Source organism: Pelophylax lessonae, assembly GCF_965119305.1.
Source record: "Pelophylax lessonae genome assembly, chromosome: 10".
Taxonomy (NCBI): Eukaryota; Metazoa; Chordata; class Amphibia; order Anura; family Ranidae; genus Pelophylax; species Pelophylax lessonae.
The window spans coordinates 239,256,390-239,269,370 of NC_138777.1; positions in this window are offsets into that span (position 1 = coordinate 239,256,390).

Below are 12,981 nucleotides of genomic sequence, written 5' to 3' on the forward strand. Positions count from 1 at the left end.
CTCGAGTGTTCACAAAGGTTTTTGCCCCAGTTCTGGCCTTGCTACGGCAGAAGGGGATTGTGGTACTAGGTTACCTGGACTATCTGCTTTTGTGTGCAGAGTCTTCCTCGGCTCTGGAAGCCGACTTGGACGTTACGCTGCGAACTCTGCAGGAGTTCCGGTGGACACTGAATTATCAGAAGTCAGCACTGTCTCCGTCCACAAAGCTGGACTACCTGGGTCTGACACTGGATTCAGCATCAGCCCGGGTCTTTCTTCCTCGGATGAAACTTCTCAAGCTACAGGATGCTGTTCCGCTCCTGTGTTCCAACCATCGATCGTCACTCTGGACTTGCATGCAAGTACTGGGTCAGATGGTCTCCACCTTCGAGGCGGTTCAGTTTGCAAAGATCTGGTGTGGAACTGCACAAAGGGAGATTCTTATCTAATGGAACAAGGGCTTGCTGTCATCGGACAATCTGATTCTGTTGAATCGGGGTTCGAGGGAGTCTCTCCTATGGTGACTCTGCTCCCCAGTTTTACGTCTGGGAAAATCTTTTCTTCCCCTGTATTGGACTGTAATCACCACGGATGCCAATCGGTCCGGATGGGGAGGTGTCTTGGGAGTGTGTTCGGCCCAAGGTGTCTGGACTCAAGAAGAGTCCAGGTTGCATCCTTGAAGGTCAGCATCCTTGAAATTCGGGCGATCAGACTTTGTCTATCTTAATAGACGGATCGTGTGCAGGGATGTCCTGTGAGGATACAATCAGACAATACTAAAGCTGCGGCATATGTCAATCATCAAGGGGGCACAAAGAGTGCTCTTGCGGCCCGGGAAGTGACTGGCATCTTGAGGAGGGCAGAAGGTTATGTTCTGGCCCTCTCTGCTGTGCACATTCGAGGGGAAGAGAATTGGCAAGTGGACTATCTCAGTCGCTAGGCGTTGGATTCGTGAGAATGGTCTCTTCACCCATAGGTTTTTCTATCAACTGTGTCTTCAGTGGGGGACCCCTGATGTGCGCCTGCTGGCTTCCTGTATCAACAGGAAGGTGCAGAGGATTTTGTCAAGGTCTCGGGATCCTCTGGCCGATGCCCTGGTGGGCCCTTGGGGTCAGTATCATCTGATTTACGTCTTACCTCAAATTCAACTTCTGTCGAGACTACTACGCAGAATCCAGGTGAAAGAAATTCCAGTCAACCTGGTGGCACCAGACTGGCCTCATTGGTTTTGGTACGCAGGTCTGGTAAGGCTGGTAGCAGACGTCCCTTGGAAACTTCCTCTCAGAAGATCTTATGTCTCACGGACCAATATTCCATCCTGCTTTGTGGTCGCTGGGTTTAACGGCGTGGCATTTGAAAGTCAGGTGCTGAAAGACAAAGGGCTGTCAGAGTTGGTGATTCCTACACTGTTGAAGGCTAGGAAATCTACTTCCAGGATTGTTTATCATTGAGTTTGGTAGGCGTACATTACTTGGTGTGAGTCTCGTGGGGTTTCCCCCGTTCCTTTTCTGTATCTCGCCTGTTGGAACTTCTACAAATGGATGTAGATCAACGTTTGGCTCTGGGCACCATCAAGGGCCAGATTTCTGCCTTTGCTGTTTTTTTCCAAAGGCCGTTGGCGGCGAAGTCCTTAGTTCACATTTTTGTGCAGGGAGTTTGCCATCTGGCTCCTCCGGTGTGATCCCTGGTACCTCGGTGGGATCTCACTTTGGTTCTGTCGCTGTTTCAAATGCCTCCCTTTCTTAGTAGCTATTACTTCCGCACGTCACGTGTCAGAGTGGGGTGCGTTGTCCTGTCGGTCACCTTACTTGGTTCATAGGGACAAAGTGGTGTTGCGGCCCTGTCAGGCGTTCCTTCCTAAGGTTGTCTCAGGGTTTCATTTGAATGAAGATATTGTGTTATCGTCACTATGTCCTAAGCCAAAACATCCTAAGGAAATTTCCTTGCATTCCTTAGATGTGGTAAGGGTGATTCAGGTGTACCTGGCAGTGACTGAATCGATTAGGAAATCCGATTCATGTTCTTATAGATGGACCTCGTAAGGTGCAGGCCGCATCTGCTACGACCATTTCCAAGTGGATCAGGCAAATGGTGGTTGTGCAAGCCTACTCCTTTAAGGGTCAGGTTCCTCCTTTCCCTGATAAAGCGCATTCTATGAGGGGGCTTACTGCCTCCTGGGCCTTCCATCATCAGGCATCAGTGGTTCAGGTATGCAAGGCAGCTACGTGGTCTGCACACACATTCACAACATTTTATAAGGTGGATGTACTTGCATCTTCGGATGCAGCGTTTGGCCACAAAGTTTTGCAGGCTGCGTTTGCTAAGGCTTTCACTTCTTGAGGGTGAAAATTTTTTCCTGGTGGTGAGCTCCAGTTCTTCCTAGTTGAGCTCCTGTTACCTGGTTGGCTATGTTTAGCCTTGTTGGGAATTCTTTGTTTGCTGTGTTTTTTCGCACCCCTCATGTTGACACTGTTTTGGGACATCCCAATGATCTAAGAACTTGAAGCTGTGTCTGTCCGTGAACGAAAGAGAAAACTGGATTTTTGTCTTATCGTAAAATCCTGTTTTCTGAGGCTCACTGACAGACACAGCACCCGCCCCTCTGTTGGTTTTCAGTTATTTGTTCTTCTGACACTGCTTGTTACAAACTGGAGTCCTACAGCAGGAAGTGTTGGTATACCCTCTGGGACTGCCCCAGGGGCATAACCAGAAATGTTTCCACCTAGTGCTTCCCCTGAAGAGTGACCGCATAATATCCAATCCAATGGTCTGAAGGCTTGAAGCTGTGTCTGTCAGTGAACCTCAGAGAAAAGGATTTTACGTTAAGACAAAAATCCAGTTTTTTACCCACTGTATGTCAACTGATACATTGTATCGGTATATTGGAGTTCATCTATAAAAGAGAAGCTGGGCTTTTTTTTTTTTCTCAAAAATCATACTTGCTTAGGTTGATGCTACATCTGTCCTCCACTGGCTCTAAGATTGAGGACCGAGCGATCAAACACCACTGAATGCACAGTTATCAGAGCTCCATGAGCAGAGAGCTGGTGAGCTAGCGGCTGGCTGACGAATCTGAGCCGGGTGCCGATCCAGGCATGTGGGTGGATCCCGACTTTATTGTCGTGATCTTTCCCTAGTCTGGACAGGCTCTGTGACATCTGCTCAAAACAGGCCACAGGAGTGCAGAAAACTAAACTCCTGTGATCCACAGAAGTACAGCCAAATGAGCATTGGTTGTACTTATCCTTTAAGGAGTGCTTTTCACCCCAGTCATAATAATAGTAAACTTTAAAGTACCTTAACACATGGTTTACGCTTTCAGGTGCTTGTTAGAAATACACCCACAAAAACAGCCTTCTGGCTATGGAGTAGCTCAGCTTAGGTGGTACAGGCTCTATGCTTATTCAAGCTCCATTTCTGGCTCCTTGTCTCTGTTTTCATCAGATATTTATCTGGCTGGAAAAAGTACCTTTTTAAAGGCTAGATAGGCGTAGACACATGGTATTGCACTTCTTGCATATCTGTACATACACTGCTCTTTAGGCAAACTTATCTCCACAGAAGGGAGCCCTCAATTGTGGGAAAATTAACCTATCTTGCATCCCCACAGGGCTCCAAGTGACATTGTTTTTTTTGGTTTTTTTTTAATTCTATTTTTATTAAGATTTTTCTAAATAATATAAAATTTACAAAATTCAAACAAGTGTTTACAAGGCAGCAGTGGTAGAGCATAAAGATAAACAATACCATATCGGTGGCAAAGAACATAGTGGGGAAAAAAGGCAATTTGTCAGTATCACAAATTTGCAATGTGTCTCTTATAGCTATAAGCGAGTCACATCACATGTATACAGTGCCTTGCAAAAGGATTCAACCCCCCCCCCCCCCTTAACTTTATACCTATTTTGTTACATTACAGCCTTAAGTTCAATGTTTTGTTAATCTGAATTTTATGTGATGAATCAGAACACAATAGTCTAAAGTTGGTGGAGTGGAATGAGAAAAATATATACATAAAACAATTTTTTAGACATAGAAAACACATGCATGTGACTAAAAGTAACTCAAATATATTTGGTCATCGTAATTTTGATGTAAGCACATCATTTAGTTGTTTGGATAGTGCTACACTACTTTTTTTATTACGGTATCTAATGCATCGTGGCAATCAAAGGGTCAAATCAAACTTAGGTTTTTATTGCGTTTTTTTGATCTATTAGAAGCTTTTACCCCTCATCTTTAGATGTTCTCAGAGAGAAAACACAAGCTGAAATAAAAATGCGAAGTAAACGGATTGTGTGCAATTAATAGGTTGCTTTACACATGGCAATTCTTTTTAAATAACTGCTCAGTTGCAGATCAATGGACAAAAAAAGCACCTGCATTTTTATCTATGAACATACATTAGAGTGACACTAAAAATGTATGGCAATCCCTGCATGTTTTATTTCTTCATGTAAGATCACATTAAATTTCCTTTACACTGGTGTGGATGTTGCCTTAAAATCTAGCATAAAGTTAGTAATTTGTTGGTGTATTTACATATAATCCTATATACATCCTTAACATTTCATGTCTTAGAAAGAAGATTAGATCGCATCTTAAGTGATGGACAGCAGCAAACTGGTCAGCTACAAGAATACCGTTCTCAGCAGCTTTCACGTTCACTTTCTGGCTCACCAAACAATCACCTTGATAAAACTATACGGGAAGAAATTAAAAAGACTGTTGCTTCATGTGAGTTTTTATTTTTTGTTTTGCATATGTGTATTATAATAATTACTAATTTTGTTTAGTGGTTCTTAGGATGACAAGAATATAGAAGACAACCTGGAAAAATCCACCTTCCACCATCCCACCTATAAGACCGACAACTAAGCGACCAAAGACTGCTGATTGCTCAGCTCTCGGTCTTCAGTGATTGTCAGTCACAAGCTCCCTGCCGTTCCAGCGCTCACTGGAGCACCAAGTTAGGGCTCTTGAGTCAGTCCGGCTCCTGGGTGGATCCTGACTAAGTCAGGATGCCTCCAGAGTCTGGAATGCCTAAATGAGATCCGCCGTAAAATACTGAACTGAGAGGTCACAGGAGTGCAAAACTAAGTGCACTCCTGTGACCCACAGAAGAAGTAGGGCTAAAAGAGCTTTGGGCCTACTTCTTGAATCATCAACAGGATCAAAAAAATCTTTTGGGCAAACCTAAAGGATAAGACTGGCATGACCTAAATCTGATGAGTTTGCAGGTAACCAAGTGTAAATTTGATACGCAACCTTAGCTGATCACTGTCTTTATGCAGGTAAATTGAAGGGTTGCTCTTGATGCTGTGCAACCGTCTGGTAATGCGAAAGTCGATCCTGATGAATGTGCCTATTCTTGATGAAAAGATCTTTATTTTAAGACCAGTGATAATTAGTCACTTCCTCAGATTACAGGTGTAGCACCAATTTTCTAACAAGTAAAACAATGAACATAAAGCTGGGACTAGACGGTTATTTTCTTTATTTTCACAGCAGCTTCCACTGGTGTCAAGATACACTGATCAATGGCTGGAGCCTTTGATTGATTCATTTTCTAATGATCGACATCTGTCAAACAGAGAGGGCCAATCAAGACCAGATCAAAATTCATCTGGTCCCTGCTGAACTGGCAAATGTCAACTGTCTAAGGCCATCTTAAGAGTAATGACCAATTATATAATGTAGTCAGGTGAAGGCAGTGATGGCGAACCTTGGCACCCCAGATGTTTTGGAACTACATTTCCCATGTTGCTAATGCACTTTGCAGTGTAGTTAAGCATCATGGGAAATGTAGTTCCAAATCATCTAGGGTGCCAAAGTTCACCATCACTGGGCTAGGGTGATATTTGAATATAGACGATGCAGCCTTCCTAAATAATAATACAATTAACAAATAAAAAAGTTTTACTGAGAACAGGACAATAAATTATCAATGTTTAGTATTTACTGCAGTGGTCTCCAAACTCTGGTACTTTGCTTGCTTTTTTCTGGCCCTTGGAGCATTATTTCTTCCACAAATTTAAGGCACTGTTCCTAACATTGATGATTATAAGGCATTAATTCCCCCCACTGACACCAACAATGGAGCTCTAGTCTTCCCACTAATACCAATGATGGAGCGTTGTTTACTCCAGCTGATGCTCGGGGGATTTTCTACTGACCTTGGTCACAATCCAGACCCCCTAAAATGCGAGGGACAGTAAACCTCCTTTTTGCTTTCATTATTGACAGACACAGCTCCTGATGTTCATAACCATTGGTTTATACTGCCCCCTACAGGAGTAGGACACTAGGCAGAAAACAATTCTGGCTACACCCATGGGCAGTCCCAAGGGGTACGCTCCCTCTCTCTGCTATAGCCACATAGTTTTTTTCTGCCTAGTCAGGAGTAAGGTCTCATACGACCAAGTCTCGGCCGTGTCGCAGCGTTCCTCCTGGCCGACAGCTTCCCCATTTCGATGGAGAGGGGGTTCTGTCTGGAGCGGTGCCGGCCTTGTTCTTAGTATGGTGAGTGGCTGTCACCCCCTCACCCCCTGGAGGGTTTTGGGGTGGATGTGAGCCCCTCCTTGGGACGGTCGGACCTCTGGGTTTTCACTCCTTCCTAAAGGAAATCCCCCTTGCCAAGTCCCTCATCCTGCCCCCCCCCCCCTCCACGCTGGGGCTATTTGGGCATGGTACTAACTGGCGATAGGGGTCGGGGGGCTGCCACCGGCAACTGGACAATCAATTGTGCGGAGGGGGTTGTACCTGTTGGGGGCTCCTGCCAGGGCCCCCCGTCCTGCCTGGATCTATCCTTGAGGCCTGGGCCCCTGTAAGCCTCACAGTGCCACGTGGGGCCGCCATTTTGTTGTAGTCTGTGTGTTTTTATACGTGGTGACCATGTTTGTGTAGTCCGGTGGCCATTTTCTTGTGGTTTGCCATTGGAAATAGCGGCTGCTATGACAGTGGAGCTCTGTAGGCTGCGATTTCGGCGGTGGGAGCCCCTCCTCGTCCCCTGGTGCTGACTCCTGGATCATTTTACTTCCTGATCGCTGCTCGTGTAGTTAAGATTCTCCTGGTGGCTGCAGGTGCCTGCTTCTGTGGGTGGTGAGTCTGGTGGGGTCCTCTCCCTCTCTGCTGAGGATCGCTTTGTGCCTGACGACCGAAAGGTGCTCCCAGTGCGGTTGGGGTTGTCTCATAGCAGTACAGTTTTTTGTGGGGTCCCCCTGGTGACTGGGCAGCGGGGCTCTCCAGGTTCCCAACCATCCATTCATGCACTGACGGCAGTCCTGGAGTCCCTTGTTTCCCAGGTGGAGGTGGCTTGCGGGAGACGGGCTACATGGGTCACCCTGCTGGGTCTGCAACCATGCGCCTTGAATCCTCTGATAGTAAGGATAATTCCTTCATGTCTGCGACCCCGCGCATGACAAGGCGCTGTTGGATGCACTGATTGTATCTGTGCATGAGACCCTGAAGATGGAGGTGCAGGTACCCTTTGGCACACACAAGCCATCCAAAGCGGGAAAGGTGTTTCCTTTCCCTGCCTATTTTGACAGAATTGTCGCTGAAGAGTGGGGACAACCAAAGCGTCCTCGTGGAGTCACTAAACGCTTTGCTAGGTGTTATCCCCATGAGGAATCCCTTCTTAAGAAGTGGACTGTGCAACCGATGGTGGACCCTCCATTTTCCAGATTAAACAAGGCAACCATGATTCCCGTAAAGAGTCCCTGGCCTTTAACGATCCGGCTGACCGGAGTCTGTGGCTAACACTATGTACACTTTGGCTGGTTCGGCAATGAGGCCGGTATTCAATGCCCTAGTTTTGCTAAGCTCCTATACCATGACCTGGAGGGGGAACAGCTCCCCCCTGCCTTTGCCAAGCTGGCCGGCCAGCTGGTCCAGGGGCTGCAGTTTGTCTCTGATGCCTCTTTGGATGTTTCTCCCCTGATAGCTCGCCTCTGTTTTGGCAGTGGTCCGTCAGTGTGTTTTTTTTGGCTCAAGTGCTGGTCTGTGAATCAGACTTAAAAAATAAGGCGTTGACTAATCTTTCTTTTCAAGGAGATCGCATGTTTGGAGCTACCCTGGATGACATCATTACAGGGTCTCACTTGGGGTACTTTTCTTCCGCAGGCTACTAAGGGCAAGGAATCTTGTAGTAGGGAAACTTCAGCTCATAAGTAGTTTTTTCGTCATTCAGGGTTTCAGGGCTTGAAGCATTTCAGGGCCTCTTCTGGAGGATCCAAAAGAAACTGGTCTGGCAAGCCAAGATTGGGCCTCTCCAGAATCAGGGACAATGCTTTCTGCTTGAATGTGCGCTCTCACCCGTGATGGGGGAGGGGGGGACATCTTCGCTGGTTTACGGACCCATGCACTTCCCGGGTACAAGACTAGTGTGTCCATAAAGTCATTCGGTCCAGCTACAAGATCGAGTTTTGCACTTGTCCCCCGGCAAGGTTTTTTTCCTTCTAACTTCTGTCCCCAGACCACTTACAGGGCCTGTTTGGGTTGGTACAAGACCTGTTCCGTCAAGGGGTGATTGTCCCGGTTCCGACCGCGGAACATTTTCAGGGTTTTTAACTCAAACCTGTTCCCAGGAAGGAAAGCAAAGTGCGTCCAATCCTGGACCTCAAAGCGCTAAACTGCTTTATGCGGGTACAGAAGTTCAGAATAGTCCATTTGCACGTTGGTGACATCCCTGCGTCAGGGGGATTTTCTCGCCTCTATCGATATCAAGGATGCCTACCTTCACTTTCCAATATGTGCCAGTCACCAGTGTTTTTCCTGCTTTCCTGTGGGAGAGGAGCATTATCACTTTGTGGCGTTACTTTTTGGTCTCTCATCTGCTCCTCGGATCTTCACAAAAGTGTTAGCCCCGATGCTACCTTTACTATGCCAATGGGGGATCCCGGTACTGGGCTACTTAAACGATCTACTTCCGCGAGCGGAGTCTCCCTGTACTCTGGTGGAGAACCTGGAGATCACAATATGAACTCTGAGGGAGTTCGGCTGGATTCTGAATTTTCTGAAGTCTGCTCTGGTTCTTTCCACAAAGCTGGACTATCTGGGCCTGGCTCTGGACGCAGCCATAGCTAATAGTGCTCCTTCCTCTGGACAAACTCCAGAAATTACAGGCTGCAATTCACCTCCTGCTGTCCAACAAATGGTCATCCCTCCGGACCTGCATGTGGGTGCTGGGCCTGATGGTGTCTACCTTTTTGAGGTGGTCCCGTTTTTCACAGTTCCATATGAGGTCCCTGCAAAGGGAAATTCTGAACAAATGGGACAAGACTCCGCAGTCTCTGGACAATCAGATCCGGCATGAAGGAGTCTCTGATATGGTGGCTTCGTTCTCCTGTGCTTCAGCTGGGAAACTCCTTCCTCACCTTTTTTAGGACAGTGGTCACCACGGATGCCAGCCTGTCCGGCTGGGATGGCATCCTCGAAGCATTCTGCTCAGGGATCTGGACACTGGAAGAGTCCAGGCTCCCGATCAATGTCTTGGAACTCCGAGCAATGAGACCTTGTCTGGATCATTGGAAGGATCGTCTTCACGTTTGTGCAGTGCGCATTTAATCGGACAATGCCACAGTCGTGGCTTATGTTAGTCACCAAGGGGGCACAAGAAGTGTCCTGGCGGCTCTGGAGGTAGCCGACATTCTAAGGTGGGCATTATGGTTCGTTCCAGCCCTCTCCGCCGTACACATTCCCAGTGTAGAAAATTGGCAGGCTGATTACTTCGTGGTCCAACGCCTGCCGACTGGAGAGTGGTCCCTTCATCTGGAGGTGTTTCATCAGCGGTGTCTCCGGTGGGGCACCCCCGAGGTGGATCTGTTGGTGTCTTGGCTCAACAGACAGGTGCAGAGGTTTGTGGCTTGGTCAAGGGATACTCTGGCAGATGCCACAGATGCCCTGGTGGCCCTGCGGGGTCAGTATCGTCTGATTGCTTTCAAAGGTTGTCTCTGATTTTCATTTGAATGAAGACATTGTGTTGCCTTCCCTGTGTCCCAGGCCTTAAACATCCAAAGGAAATTGCCTTGCATGCCTTGGATGTGGTCCGGGTAAATAGGGTGTGCCTGGCAACTATGGAGTCTTTCAGACTCTTTGTGCTCACGGATAAACCGCGAAAAGGGTTGTCTGCTTCCTCTGCGACCATTTCCAGATGGATCAGACAGATGGTGGTTCAGGCCAATTCCAGGTCAATTCCACCTGGCGGTTCCTCCTTTCCCTGCCAAGGCGCACTCTACTAAGATGCTTAGTGCCTCCTGGGCTTTCCGTCATCAGGCGTCAGTGACGCAGGTATGCGAGGCAGCCACCTGGTCGTCGGTGCACACTTTTACAAAGTTTTATAAAGTGGATGTGTTGGCATCTGCGAATGCTTCTTTTGGATGCAAGGTTTTGCAGGCTGCTGTTGAGAGGACCTGATCCTCTTTGAGGGTGTATTGTTTTTTTCCAGTTGTTTGGTTGAGCTCCTGTTGCCTGGTTGGCTAATGTTTAGCCTTGGGAAATTTTTTGTTGTTCCCACCCCTCATGTTTAACACTGCTTTGGGACATCCCAATGGTTATGAATATCAGGAGCTGTGTCCGTCAATAAACGAAAGAGAAAATTGTATTTTTGACTTACCATAAAATCCATTTCTCTGATGTTCATTGACGGACACAGCACCCACCCCTCTTTGGAGTTATAATTCTCCTGACACTGCTTGTAACAAAACTGAGCGGCTGTAGAAGAAAGAGGGAGTATACCCTCTTGGACTGCTCATGGGTGTAGCCAGAATTATTTTCTGCCTAGTGTCCTACTCCTGTAGGGGGCAGAATAACCCAATGAATATGAATATCCGTCCGTCAATAAACATCGGAAAGCCAAACAAAAATCCCATGGTTTTATTTTTTTTTTTTTTGTATATTTCTTTTTTAGAAAGATTGGAGACCCCTAATTTAGACAATAACAATATAAAATCATTACTACTTTGAAAATGAATGTATAAAAAAAAATCTAAGGATAAAAAGATATTTATATATATACTCAACTGCTACAATACCAGACACTTTTACCCCCTTCCTGCCCAGGGCAATTTTCAGCTTTCATAGCTGAATGACAATTGCGCAGTCATGCAACACTGTACCCATATGACATTTTTATCATCCTTTTTTCACTGAAATAGAACTTTTTTTCAGGGGTATGTCATCACCGCTGGTTTTTTTATTTTTTGCAAAAAAAAACAAAAACACATTTTTCTTTGTTTCTGTGATGACATTTTGCAAATATTTCTTGATAAATTTAGGCTAAAATGTATACTGCTACATTTCTTTGATGAAAATAACCCAAGTTGTGTATATTATTTAGTCTGTAGGAGAGTTAGAGTCCCCAAACTATGATATATACGTACAGTATATCTAAAAATTGATCAATTCTGATGTATGTTTTCTTTCTCATTTCTTGAGGCCCGAAAATGCCAGGACAGTACAAATATCCCCCAAATGACCCTTCTTTGAAAAGTAGGCAGTCCAAGATATTTAGGCATGGCAACTTTTTTGAAGTTGTAATTTTTTTGTCACGATTTTTTGGAAAAGGAAGAGGAAAATTTTTTTTTTACAATTTTTCAAAAATGTTAACATACTGTCACTAGTGCATCATCATATAACTGGTGTGGCAATATTTAGAGACACTAGCTGGTGATTGTAGGTAATATATATATATATATATATATATATATATATATATATATATATATATTTTACATACAGTGAACAGAGCAATACATTGTTACCATAGTAACACTGTACTATTCTGGGGAGATGATCAGAATTTTTTTTCTTTCTTTTTTTTTTTTTACACACACTGATTACAACAGTGAATTTTACAGTTATAAACAACCATTTTTTACTGACTAAAAATGATTTATTCAGTGTTTAGAATTTTTATTAGCTGTGATTGGCCACAGCTAATCACATGGTACAGTTGGGCTGTGATTGGTCCTGTCTGTACCATGTGATCACTGACCGATCTCAGATTTCATAACAATTATACACATAACTCCATTATGTACAGATCTAAATGGAAGGGGGGGTTGGGAGTTCCCCTCTTCATGCGTTACTACCGGGCGGCCCAGTTGACACAGCTATACCAGATTTTCATCACCGTTAATAGGCCACATTGGGTGGAGTTGTAGGCCCGTGCCTCTGGATCTTCTGCTGTGGTTGCCTGCCAGGGAAAGGAGGGCAGTGCTGTGTCCTGCTCTGTCCCATTCCTTGAAGCTTTGGGACGTGGCATGTCGGCTATACCCTCTTCGGTCCCCCCATGTGCCGGTGGCTCCCATTTTTTATAACCCCCACTTTCCCCCGGGGCTTCAGGCCCCTCAATTTGAATGGTGGATAGATAAGGGACTTTATTGAATAGGTCACTTCATAGATCACAAAGGGGTTCGACCTCCTACTTATTTCAGAGAGACACTGAAGATGCCCCCTGGAGAGTCCTATCGCCTCCTCCAGATTACCCATTTTCTTAGAACCCTTAAGGACGACCATACCGACATTACGACTAGAACTCTGTACGAGAACAGGTGCATGGGGCGGCCTGGGACGGGAGGAGGAATCTCTGAACTGTACCGGTTATTTGCCGATACGACTGCTAGGCCTTCCTATCAGCTAGCTTGGGAGACTGACCTGGGGGAAACTATTGACGAGGAGGACTGGGACCGGTGGTCGACTATGGTGCATAGGGGGATACTCAACACTACTCTGGTGGAGGCAAACTATAAGGTGCTATCTTGGTGGTACTTGGTGCCAACAAGGTTGGCCAAACTATTTTCAGGTGCCTCCCCCCTGTGTTTTCGACACTGTGGGCAGCACGGGGATATGTACCATGTGTGGTGGAGTTGTCAGAAGGTTCTGCGATTTTGGATTCGGGTGATTAACCACTTTACCACTAGAGGATTTTGCTGTCTTATGTCTGGGCCACTTTTTGCGATTCGGCACTGTGCGACTTCAACGGACAATTGCGCGGTCGTG